Below are 12,094 nucleotides of genomic sequence, written 5' to 3'. Positions count from 1 at the left end.
GAATTCTATACATGCTTAAAGGCAAACTTTGAGAGATTGTTTTTTCCCCACACCTCACAAAAAGGCAGTGCAAAGGCAGCAATGTAGGTGTTACCATCCTATTGATAAACCATCTCTTCAAGCAACCTGTCCTCTAAGACGAAATAGCCTCCAAAACCTTCAGTTCATGGTTCTGCTTCCCTGTGGCTTAACAGCATTTTAGTAAAATGGAGGCACGCTGCAATGGTAGTATTTTACATGCTCTCCATTTGTCTTTGTAAGAACTGCCCAAGAACAGAAAACTTTGTCATTTGACATATCTGCTACAATTTCTTCTAGAAACATTTCTGTGGTAGTCCTCTCTGGCAAGGCTTTGTCTAGGCTACAAAATATAAATATGCTATATGGTACCACCATGATAGCTCATGGCAGCACTTCTAAAGTTTTATCTCATTGCATGTGTTTGTGCTGCAAGCATCAAATGAGGTGCAAAGCACCTCTTGCCCTTTTAGTGATATATAATGAGGCATGAAGAAGTCTTAATTAATTGAAATAAGGTTGGCCTAAAAAAGACGAAAGAGTGTATTAGGAGTGTCCGTACACCAGCATAATGCTGTGTGAAACCATCTGCAGTAACTCTCAACAGTTAGCAGGAGCCAGACTGCCTAGGCTTCTCACAGGGATGTATTAGCCCCTGAAAAGTATCATTCCAATACAACTGTGCTGACTTCATTACCTAACTTGTTTTGTTCCAGTCTACCTTTTTTATTTTCACGTTATGTTGTACATATGTACCCAGTAAAAAACAAACAAAAACCCCCAAACATCTTACGTTCACCAGCAACCTATCAGGTAGCAGTAGGAGCAGGCTGCCTCCCAAGGGCAGATGAGACAGGAGGCAAGGGTAACAATGAGGGAAGCCCAGGCAGGGACTTCTCAGCCCCACAGTATCTAAACAAGAGGAGCAGGCAGAGTCCAACAACAGCAACCACGGTCAACCAACAGTTCAGGCAAGCCAGTGGTTACAAAGTAAGTCCAAGGACAAGCCAGGCCAATGTACCACCAAGGCACAAAGGCAGGTACACTATGCATGAGAGGCTGTTCAGGGCACCACCATCACAACCATCTGCCCTGACTCTTTAGGTATGTAGTTCCTTGTATCAAACATGAGGTGTAAAATTGTATGGATTTCAGTGGTGAGAAGGACACTGGTGCATGCTACTGCTGTGTGCCTGCCCTGGTGCAGGAGATGTGGGAAGAGCAGAGAGAAGTAGACCTCTACTGCTCAGCTGAGACTCTAAGCAGGGTAACTTCTCGATTGTCTTAATTTACATCTGGACAGGGACTAAGGCAGTTTGAAAATTAAAAGGGCATAACCACAATCCTGATGGCCTCTCCCTTTTCCTTTATCAAATACACTTTGGCAAAAGAAATAGTCTGTCCTACTTGCCTGTAAAGGGAGTGTTTAAGAAGAATCTGGCTTTTACTTTGTCATGACTGAGCTGAGTAGATATTGAGGAAAGACTTTTCTTTGTAGTGTGGTCTAAGTCAATGAGGAATCCTTCAAAGACTTGGGAACAAAGCAGTACAGTTTAAAAGATATTACTCTTCAGTTCTTCATTGGGTTTGTTCTTGTTTTTTTCTCCTTCATTTTTATGCTCATGAAAAGTGCTAGGTTGACAGACTTGGAGATGAACTTCCCTCTTTATCCAGCTGTCCTGGCAATGTACTTCTTCCCTAAGGGACCACTTTTAAGGGGACTGGATGGTAGGTTGATTCCTACATTATGCGTCTCTGCCAGTAACTAACTGCCTGTGAGGAGATGACCTAGTTCTGGCTGTGAAGGTGATGGGATTTTGGTGGGCCAAAATCCTGGCTGCAAAAAGTTGATCTTTTAATAATTACCTTAATCTATAGATAGGGTACTTGTTTAGTTTAAGTGTAGAGAGAAATCTATATGCACACAGACATAAAATATATATATATTCTTAAATGCCACGTACTTGCTTTGCCTTATAGTACTATTCGCTCTGTGGGCACAGCCCATGGAATTATTATCTTTACAGCTATTTTGCAGTCATGACACTGTTATTACCATGCAGGAATGGGAAAAATATTATCTTTTTTGTGTCAGTTTTCATTAAATTGCTAACATTTTTATACCAAATAAAGAGTGGAGACTGTCAGCCACTTCACGCTTTTTTATCATTGCTAGGTGAACATGAGGGGTTTTCTACAGATACTGAACTGTGAAAAATGATTTTTTTAAAAGGATAAACAATTTCTGTATAAAATACAGTACATTAATCCTACTACAGCTTAATGTAACTATACCTGAATTTGATAATTTCTTTAAATCCTGAAATAGTTGGTTCTCGGTTACTTTTCAATGACATTTAACAGTTAGACTTAAAAATACAGAAGAATGCATTATAAGTTTTACCCAAAATGATTATAGCAGTCATTTGAATAAAATACAGATTTTGCAAGCTGTAAAGCATATCATTATACTATATACTGGTCTAACTAAGGTTTGGTTCACAAACTACAGTGCTCTAACCAAGTCATTAAATCTATCTAAAAGGGCCTCATTTGAGAAGCAATAAAATTTTTAATCATTTTATTATTAAAAGAGTGTTTAATATGTAGCTAATTAAATGCCAAAGGCAGGTTATCTGAGTTTAACCTTCAAAAAGAAAATGATGTATCAAAGTCTGCCTCTGGCATCATGGGATAGAAATGTCATCCTCATAATCATTGCGTGACAACTAGCTGGTGGCCTTTTCTAGAGCTATAGTTAAATTACCTGATTAAATTAATAGCCATTTAGATGTTTTAGGAACTGCACAGACCTATACTAAATGAAAATTAGGTCCATTACATTTTCTGAGTGGGCTAGATAGACCCTAAAATAAAACACGTATGCCATTGTCCACATTACTTAGATTAAGCAATTAAAAGCGCTTTCTTAAAAGCTACTAATTTTCTGTAATGTGCCAAGAACTAGTTTTACACTAATGATTGGAGAGAGAGGTTTTTCCATGCTTTTCCCCACCTTTCTTGTTTATTTTGCTATTAAAAAAATCGCAGGGACTTGTGTGTGTGCATGTTAAGTGTATCTCAAATGTGCAAGTGCTTTTGTGTGTTGTGCTGCATTGACTTCTCTTAAAATCTGACCTCCTGGGAGGGCAATGAGGGAGGACATTAAATGTTCGGACAAAAAGTCCCACAAAAATCATGATGGTCTTATCTATTCAAGCTAGAATCCTTCAGCATTGGACTTGTCTCCATGACAAGAGGAGGCCTTGTCAGGCACAGGTGGGTGAAGTGACAGGTGAAGAGCACAATGCATGCTCTTGCTGTGCCAGATAGAGTGCTTTCAACTATAGGAGAGTAACATTTAAGATTCCAGAAAGGATATTTCTCTTGTCTCAATATTCTGCTTGGGAGAGGGGTGGGGAGGAATTGTATTCATTTTGGTTAAGGTCTGGGTGGTTATTTTCAGACAGCTTAATTGGTGTGCACTGTTCATCACTCCTCAAGCTGTGCAAGTTTGGTTTAGGGCAATAGTAACTAGAGCAGGTGGTGGGAATTCCTGTGAACCAATCCAAGCTCTGCTGTAGCACCAAAGAATTGTTGTAGCTGTGGTTCTGCATCCTTGAAAGTGCTAAGCAGCCTTAGTATCCTCAGGATCTGGCCTCCAGAAGGCACCTGTACAGATGTGTACCCATCTGTACACAGGCATGGCTATTCATACTCCAATCGGAGGACTGCCATGGGGTTTATGGATTCCACCCCTGAACCGTTTGGGACCAGTCTACACAATTGCTCAAAAGTTTGTACAGCTGCATTCCTTCATGAAATCTTAAAGGACTTCCTTGCCTTTTTTCTCCACACCCACCCCCCCACCCCACTCCCCCACCCCCCTCAGTTTATGATACTGCGCTTAGGAATAGTTCAGCTGTATTCCTTGGGGAAGTTGGCTGGAAGAGCTGGGATACACCTTCTCATCATGAGCCAGACTCTGGGGACAGTGTTTAGTGAAGCTGGAGACACTTGCCCTTCTTTTTGATCCCTGTTTCCAAAACTAATATTGTTTGTTGTCTATCAGATTTCCGCATCCCTCTTCCAGTCAGGCAGATGCCAACCACATTGTCCTGGGTTTGGCTGCAATAGGGTTAATTTTCACAAGAAGCTGGGAGAGGGTGCAGCCAAGGCAGCTGATCTGAACTAGCCAAGGGGATATTCAATATCGTATGACATCATGCTCTGTATATAATTGGGAGAGCTGGCCAGGGGGATGGCAGAGAGAGTGCTTCTGTGAAACGGGATGAGCATTGGGTTCCAAGTGGTGAACAGTTGCATTGTGCATCACTTGCTTTATACATTCTTTTATTAGTGTTATTATTATTACTTCTTCTCTCCTCATGTTATTGTATTAAACTGTCCTTATCTCAACCCACGAAGTTATATCTTTTTCTTCCAATTCTTCTCCCCATCCCACTGAGGGGTGAGGAGTGAGTGAGTGGCCGTGTGGTGCTTAGTTGCCAGCTGGGCCTAAACCATGACACACATCCATGGCAGTGGTCTGCTCTGAGATCCTGGGCAAGCCTGCTCGTCTGTCTGTGTCTCCATTTACATTTTTACCATCTTTTTCTTGCACATTTAAGCAATACATTCCTCATGACAGGGACTGTTTTTACAGTACAGTGTTTAGCACTGCAGTGCTTCAGTCTCAGATGGATCCCACAAACCATAATGTAAGTAACATCTGCCCCCCCGACTCCTGGCAGAAAGCCCAACGTAAGCGGTTCCACAAATGAGAAATTCTATATAAAGTACCATGTGTCATTATTTTATAAAGCTTCCTTTCTTAATGTTGGAACTACAGAACTTGTCTGAGTTTTGACCTTCCAAGTAGGACTTCACTTCGGTATCAGATCTGTAGATACATAAGACACCTAATCCTGCATGATCTACTATTATATGCCAGGTATGTGTTCACCATATGGGATTTTCCAAGTACATAGGGTTATCTAAGTGCTTAATGCAGTTAGAACTGTGCTACAGTTTTGATTTAGATACGCATTTTATGGCTGTTTATGCTTTAATCCAGATGTCAATATTTTGTACGGGCCTCATCCAGCAAAATACTCCATAGGTGCAGGTGTTTAAATACATTGAATCCCACTGAGTCCAGCAGGACTGTATGTACACATTTGAATTTTTATGTACACATTCTTAAAGACTTTTCTGAGTGGCATTATGGATTTTTGTATCCAAAAAATAAAGGAATCCGTTCAAAACCAGACTCTCACTGAGTGGAGCTGTTTAATAGATCGAGTTAGTACATTCTGTAAATCAGAAGCATTCATTGACCTGCTCTTCCTTCACACATTAGATAAAACTGTTTTATACGTTAAGCTTTGAAGTGATACAGTTTTAACTGGGTTAGTAAATCTGTGAAACTTGATTTTTTTAAAAAAACACATTTTCCTTTTTTGTATTTAACTCCAGCAGTGGTTTCAGAGTTAGTGAAATGAAACATAAGACAATCTCATGGAAGAGAAACTGTCATAAAAGCTATGGTTTAATAAACCATGATTTAGCATTTCGTTTTTCTCTAACAATTAGAAAGGCAGTAACACAATATTTATAACCATTTTTGCAGTTTTAAATGATACTTACATTTTTGTTCGTGGAGTTTTCATTTAACTCTATCTGTGTAAGCAACTGGTTTTACCAGTGATGTGTCAATAATATAAAAAAGAAGAAAGGTTTTAACTTCGGTAAATTACATGCATCAGGTTGTTTGGTGCTCATGAGGCAGTATTAATAGTTGTGCAAAATACCAGCTCCAGGTTTATTTAACATTTAAGCTTGAAGGAAGTTTAGGGACTTCCTGGAGAGTACACTACTTTTGGATCAGTGGCATGTCTCTTCACCACTGAAGGGCAAGGACAAGAAAATCTGATCTGGTCAAAAACTGGACTGTTATTGGTGTGCTGAATCATATTAGGACTGTGTGCAGTTAAAAATATCTAGTTAGAGGCACCCTCAGTATTTACAGAAAAAGTTTGTTTGTATCTATCCTCAGAAAACAAAACCAAACCAAAAAAGCGCCCCCAAATCCCAATACTTTTTCTTAAGTGAATTTGACTTGCCATACAAGTGCTATGGTTTTGAAGGCTACTGGAACTGCCATTCAGTAAATGGGAATGATTATTGGAAGAGAGAGGCATAGGATAAGAAACAAGCTTGGCTTGAGAGTAGAGTTGTAGAAGAAAGAGTGAATCTTTTCTTTTAAATACTTCATCTTAAACTGTCATACCTTGTTTCAATTGGTTTTGCACCAGAGATTTGTTGCTGTTACTGGTTTTGGGTTTTTTTTGTATAACAGTGAGTATCGATGCGTGTGTGTTACTGAAATAATAACATGACTCGTACCCTTTGGATTATCTGTAGGAGCCCTTGGAATAAAAATTTTCTTTGAAAGGGATGATTAAACAGTGTCCAAAACAAGGTTGAGCTCCACCAAAGAAAGTGAGCTCCTTAGTGAGTCCCCTCAGCAAGTCTCTGGAGTCCCTCACTGGTGCTGCCTCAGTGTCTGGCTCTGAGCAAGGACACGCATCTTTCTTTAGTACTTGCAGTGTAATCCCTTATCTCTCAGTACCACTGCATTTTTATGTCTCTTCACAGAAATGTAAAAATCAACATGTTGAAGAGGATGTTAAGGCCTGTTAAAATGTCAGATGTGATTTTTCATTTTGTGGGGATTCCTATGTACTTTACAGCATTTCCCCATCAAACAAGCAAAGGACGCATTTCCCCAGCACTACAAGGGGACACAAGGGCCAGCTGACCATGCCTGGCCGCATGGTGCAGCATCGTGGGGACAAGTGTGAAGAGAGGTGTTGTGTCTGCCTGAAACAGCTGGGATAGGTACCTGGGCAATGGTTTTAAGTGGGCAGCATGTAATTCACATAGCTGGGATTGGTAGAGGCTCTGACCCAGTCTGATTTGAAGTGGGCTTCATCTAATTTTTTAGGTCTTGGAGAAGAGCGAGCTGCTGCATAGGGTAGGAGTTTCAGGAAAGCCTTTATTTTGAGCTTTAGAAGACCGATATATGAATTAGAAGTTATCCCCATACTGAGCAGTGGATTTATGCTGATAATCAATACATTAGCATCAGCATGAACTGCTTGCATAAATGTTCCTCTGTGGCGTGTAGGGAGGTGAGAACCACTGAACTGCTCTGATGCTGCTGCAGGAGGTGTACTCTGAAACACCAGCAGCAAGCTGTGCTAGCTCTAAGAGGAGCTGAGATAAGTTTGCATGATGAAGATTTATTTTACAGAGCTAACTAAAGCTGTCATAAAATAGCAGTTTTATACTTACATGGTGTCTTTAATCTGGAGAGCCCAACATGTTTGGGGAATATTGGAGCACTAATCATAACAGAATTTAAATATTACCCCTGTTTTAATGCATTGCCTCTTATTGCTAATGTGTGAAGTAAAGCATAGAAACAAATTACTTTTTTTATTAAAATTTTTAGCTGTGTGTAGCACAAACTGTTTAATGGAGACTCAGACAGTACAGGCTATAGAGGTCAAGCAAGTAAAGACAACAGCCTTGCCCAGGGCTCTTCACCATCCACATATGACTGATTTTTTTTTTTTTTTTTCATGAAGGAAATGCATTTCTTAGGAAGATACCAGACAAAGGATGAGAAATACAAAGTAGTGATGAAGATACAGTGGGGCACTTCCTCTTAAGAGACCTGTGGGAGAAAAGCAATAGAATTAAAAAAAAATCTGAAGAATATCAAACACAGGCCTCAGCTGAAGAAAATACCACTGGAAAAAAGTTTTAGCAGTGACAGTGCTTCAGAAATACATTTCTTGGGTGACTTTTCTCTAACGGTAGCTGGTTCACATTTTTCATATGCTATATTCTTTGAAAAGACTTTAAATCTTCCCTTAAAGACCCCACCTTGCAGGGGCAGGGTTCTGCCTTCCCAAAATTATACTGGTGGCACTATGCTGATCTCGTTGGTGAAGCATCCCTTTGAGAACAGCTGAATCTGTGTTCAGGAGGCTCATCTTCAAGTGAGGCATAGACTGTTTCCAGGTCAGACTTTAGCAAAAAACCTTTCCCATCTCCTTTGCAAGAACCCTGCATGTCTTTCCCTATAGCACTCTGTTTCATGGCTTTTTGTGGGGAAGAAAAATGCAGGAAGATGAGCACGGTTTCAGCCTGCATAAAACTAGTTACTAGGCTTTCTCTGGGGCAGTTCCCTCTGTCCTCAACAGTTGTTGAGCTTAAAGATGATAGCGATAATTTACTTAAATTTTTCAAAAGTTTTTTTCTTTCCCTGTGCTGCACTGAGTCTGCCCATACTAAGTAAACCATCCCATTGGCTTCATTGGAGCTACTGGGTATGAGATAAGGTGACAGACTTGAGCAGCAGATCATTATTCTGGCTAGGAAAATGTACTTTAAGCTATAAAATATTAACAGTAAACACAAATTGATGTGTTTTTACTGCTAGATCATTATTTCAATAATGGGATATTGGATTTGATAAGCAATGCAAGTTGCCACAATTGATGAGTTAAATACTAGGAAAAAATGCTCATGGAAAGAGAACAGTGACAGACCTGTTTAAAAAAAAAAAATTCTGAAGAAAAATGGAAAAGCAAAGGGTGCAATTTAATGTTTAGGATATGATTGGAGGTCACTTACTACCAGCAGGGTACTGAAAATGCTGAAATAAAAATGTAAGTGATTTTTAAGTGTAATTACAGTGATTCTGTTAGAGCATCTATTTTTCAAAGCCAATTCATTGTTAAGACAGACTTACCTTTTGAATGCTACTGCCGGTCCAGACATGCCTGGTTTTCCCTCTGAGAGGAAATCAATAAAGAAAAACCATATACACACAGTTTAGATATTTGTATATTTTTATTTCTTCCATCCACATAGTTAGTTATGGATTTGCAGTATTACAGGAGAGACCTGAATTTCTCTGTGGCCTAAGAACAGGTCTTCTAGGTGCTGAGAGCTGATAAAATCCCTTTAAGTTTATAAGAAGGGGTGGGTGTGCATGTGCAGTCTAGGCTTACTGTACGCTAATCCTTGTGGATTTTTAAGGAGGTGGTCTAGGGAGAGTTCATACAGATGTGAGAATGTGGGAGCTTCTGAAAGGGTGGTGAGCTGGGCACTGCGTGTGGTAGAAGTTGTGCCTGTATTGGAGACTTCCGAAGTGCAGATCTATTTTCCCAATTGATGTAGATTTTTGAGGAGCTGTCATTGCACATTAGCGGTGTCCATATGGGAACACCTGGAGATGCTACTGAAAAGTGGGCTGTGCCACCTGGCCACTGGTTCCTGGGTTACTGGTTTGTTTTTTTTTCAGAATGCTGGAAATAGGCAGCTGCTTTCACTACTTCACAAAAATAAGCGCACTTCTTTCCCAATAGTCCCGTGAGGTAGACTTATTCAGCACAAGGAAGGGATGAGAAGTCCACTGTGCCCAAGAACTTGAATATTTACTAAAATGTCCCAACTTCTTGATTTTTTTGATTGGCTTGTGGGAAACACAATGTAACTAAGCTCAGGGGCTTCTGATACCATCCTGGTTTTTTTGCTGAATCAAAATAGGTTGTGCGAAAGTACGGTCATAAACGGTCTTCAGCTGTTAAGCCTATTTCCATCTTTTCCAGTCTCTACAGCTATTTGGGTCTTTGGGATGAACCCAGTATGAGTGTTGACCTAGCACTGAAGACCAACCCTGGTTTCAAATGAAACATGCCACAAATAACTGGCTTTGCGTTTGGATCTACTCTAATAGGAATCAGGATTTTTTTCTCTTACAGTTAGTCTATTATTTTCCAGTCTTCCACAAAAAGTTTATTTTGATTCTTGGTAGGAAGTTCAGGGTCAGTTTTTGGAAGGCAATGTTGTTTACCTTAGTTTGAAGCAGTGGTCAATGTCTCATAAAATTTCAATATGTAGGATAAGTTGCCTATCTCTGCTGATGCAGAGTAGTGTTTTGTTTTAATCTGGTTTTGGGTTTGTGTTTTTTGTTTTGTTTTTTAAAACTATGTCTTTTTTAAAACATGGCATTTTCCGGCTGCCTGCACTGCTCCTTTAAATACTAGCTGGGAGATACAAAAGTGCATTACCTATCGCCATTTTTGAATAGTGTATTTATCATTTTTATTATTTATGTTTCTGGCTTGCAGTGTTGATGCAAATGTATTAAATACTGTTAAGACCTGTGTGCTTTAGCATCTGTGGAATATCATCACACCTCCAAGGCTAAGCCTGCAGCTAAAGTGTTTAAGAATTTATATGGCCATTCTTTTTCTCTCTCTGTGGCATTAGAGGGAGGAAAAAACAGCAATAATGAAATGCATAACCTACATCCACAGAAAATATAACTGGCCTGTTTATGATTATGATTCACAGTTCGGTCACTAGAAATATACTGTTCTGCGGGTTTATGCCTTTAGCAATTATTTGTTAATGGCATCTCCTGCACATACTTTCCTGCAAGTCTTTTGGATTTCAAGAGAAAATGTGTCCTTCAAACAAGTTATTTCTTTGAGGGATCTTTCTGTAAGTGGGTTCCGCTGTGTATTGACTACTCATAATATTTTCTGTTATCATCTTGTCAGGGTTCAATTCATTACTCCATTCATTATTCAATTTGTTGGGCCATGAGCATCTGAATAATTGAAAACTGCAGAAGTATTATAAATTATAGTGTCTCCATGAAATCCCAGTTTTAGGGTTTATGGCTTGACTTTAAGAAATCATTCTCTGTTGAAAGTTGGCATATGAGGTCTCATCTCTAAGGCAGAATTTTATCAGTGGTGGTTTTTAATATTTTATTTCTAGTGTTGCACACTTAAAAACTTGAGTTGCCTTACTATTAAATCTTTGACTTTTTAAACAGTTTATCTGTTTTTTAATTACTCTTGCTATCTCAGTGATGTGGACCAGGGACAGATAAATTAATTTATTTTGAGGTTAATAACTGTTAATTAAAAGTGTGTCTGCCCCCCTCCCCCCCTTTCACTAAATAGAGTTAATACAGCTTCCCTATAATAAATACAAAATATTTTTTGTGGTTTGTTGCAGATCAAAGATGTTCCTGTACAGAAACATAAACTGACATTTAGCTGTTATTTTAACTAAATACAGTATGTCTTATATAAGTTTTTCAATTTTATTTTTAGCTCCTGTGTTTTGATTTGGAGTATTATTATATTTCTACTCTGGATAAATTATATTAAATGACATTATATTTACATTATGAGAACAACTATTTAATTTCTAAAACCATGAATACCTCATAGACTACATTCTTCTCTTGATTGTGTTGCTGAAAGATCAACAGAATTGTACCAGCATAGTCTGTATTTCTCATTTCTAACTTTTCAGCATCGCTTATCTTTAGGTTATAGGCCAAATTTGGGAAGATGTGCTAGAAGCAGTGAATCTGCTTTCTATGTGGATCTGACATTAAGGCTACAAAATAATTTTTAATTTATTCTTATGCTGATTGTTGGTAGCCTCATCTGCTTCTTCATGAATAACTGTTAGGATCATCTAGTTTTGCTGTTATAATATAGGAAAGTTTATAGTCATGCTATTGGCAAGCTACAAAATAGCAAGAACGATGTAGTGAAGTCTGCTGTATCAACATGTATATTACCATGTCAACCATATTCTTTGGTTTGGCCACAACCTTTTGCAGAAGGCAAGAAGGATATTTTCCTGATGAGGTGGTCCAGGGCTCACTGTCAACTCTCAGAGCTTGATTCAGCAACCCAAACCTGGGGTTCGTGGCACCTTTTGATGTATCTTGGCTGTCCTGTGCTCCTCAGGGTGTTGGTCCAACAGAGTGCAAGGCTTCTTAGATTCTGAAGGATATCAGCCCTCTCTGTGCAGGCACCTTTCTAGCTCCTGGCCAAAGTTTTGAAGGTATTTGGCCTTGCGAGCTCTGTGCCCTTTGCAGCATCCCTTGTACCCTGCCCTTCTTTTGACCAGTCTTTGGTTGTGCTCTGGGTCTTCTGTGCTTCTCTTTGCTTGAGGGCCTCTT

The sequence above is a fragment of the Leptosomus discolor genome, chromosome 2 (assembly GCF_034619465.1).
Source record: "Leptosomus discolor isolate bLepDis1 chromosome 2, bLepDis1.hap2, whole genome shotgun sequence".
Classification (NCBI taxonomy): domain Eukaryota; kingdom Metazoa; phylum Chordata; class Aves; order Leptosomiformes; family Leptosomidae; genus Leptosomus; species Leptosomus discolor.
This window is presented reverse-complemented; position numbering follows the sequence as displayed.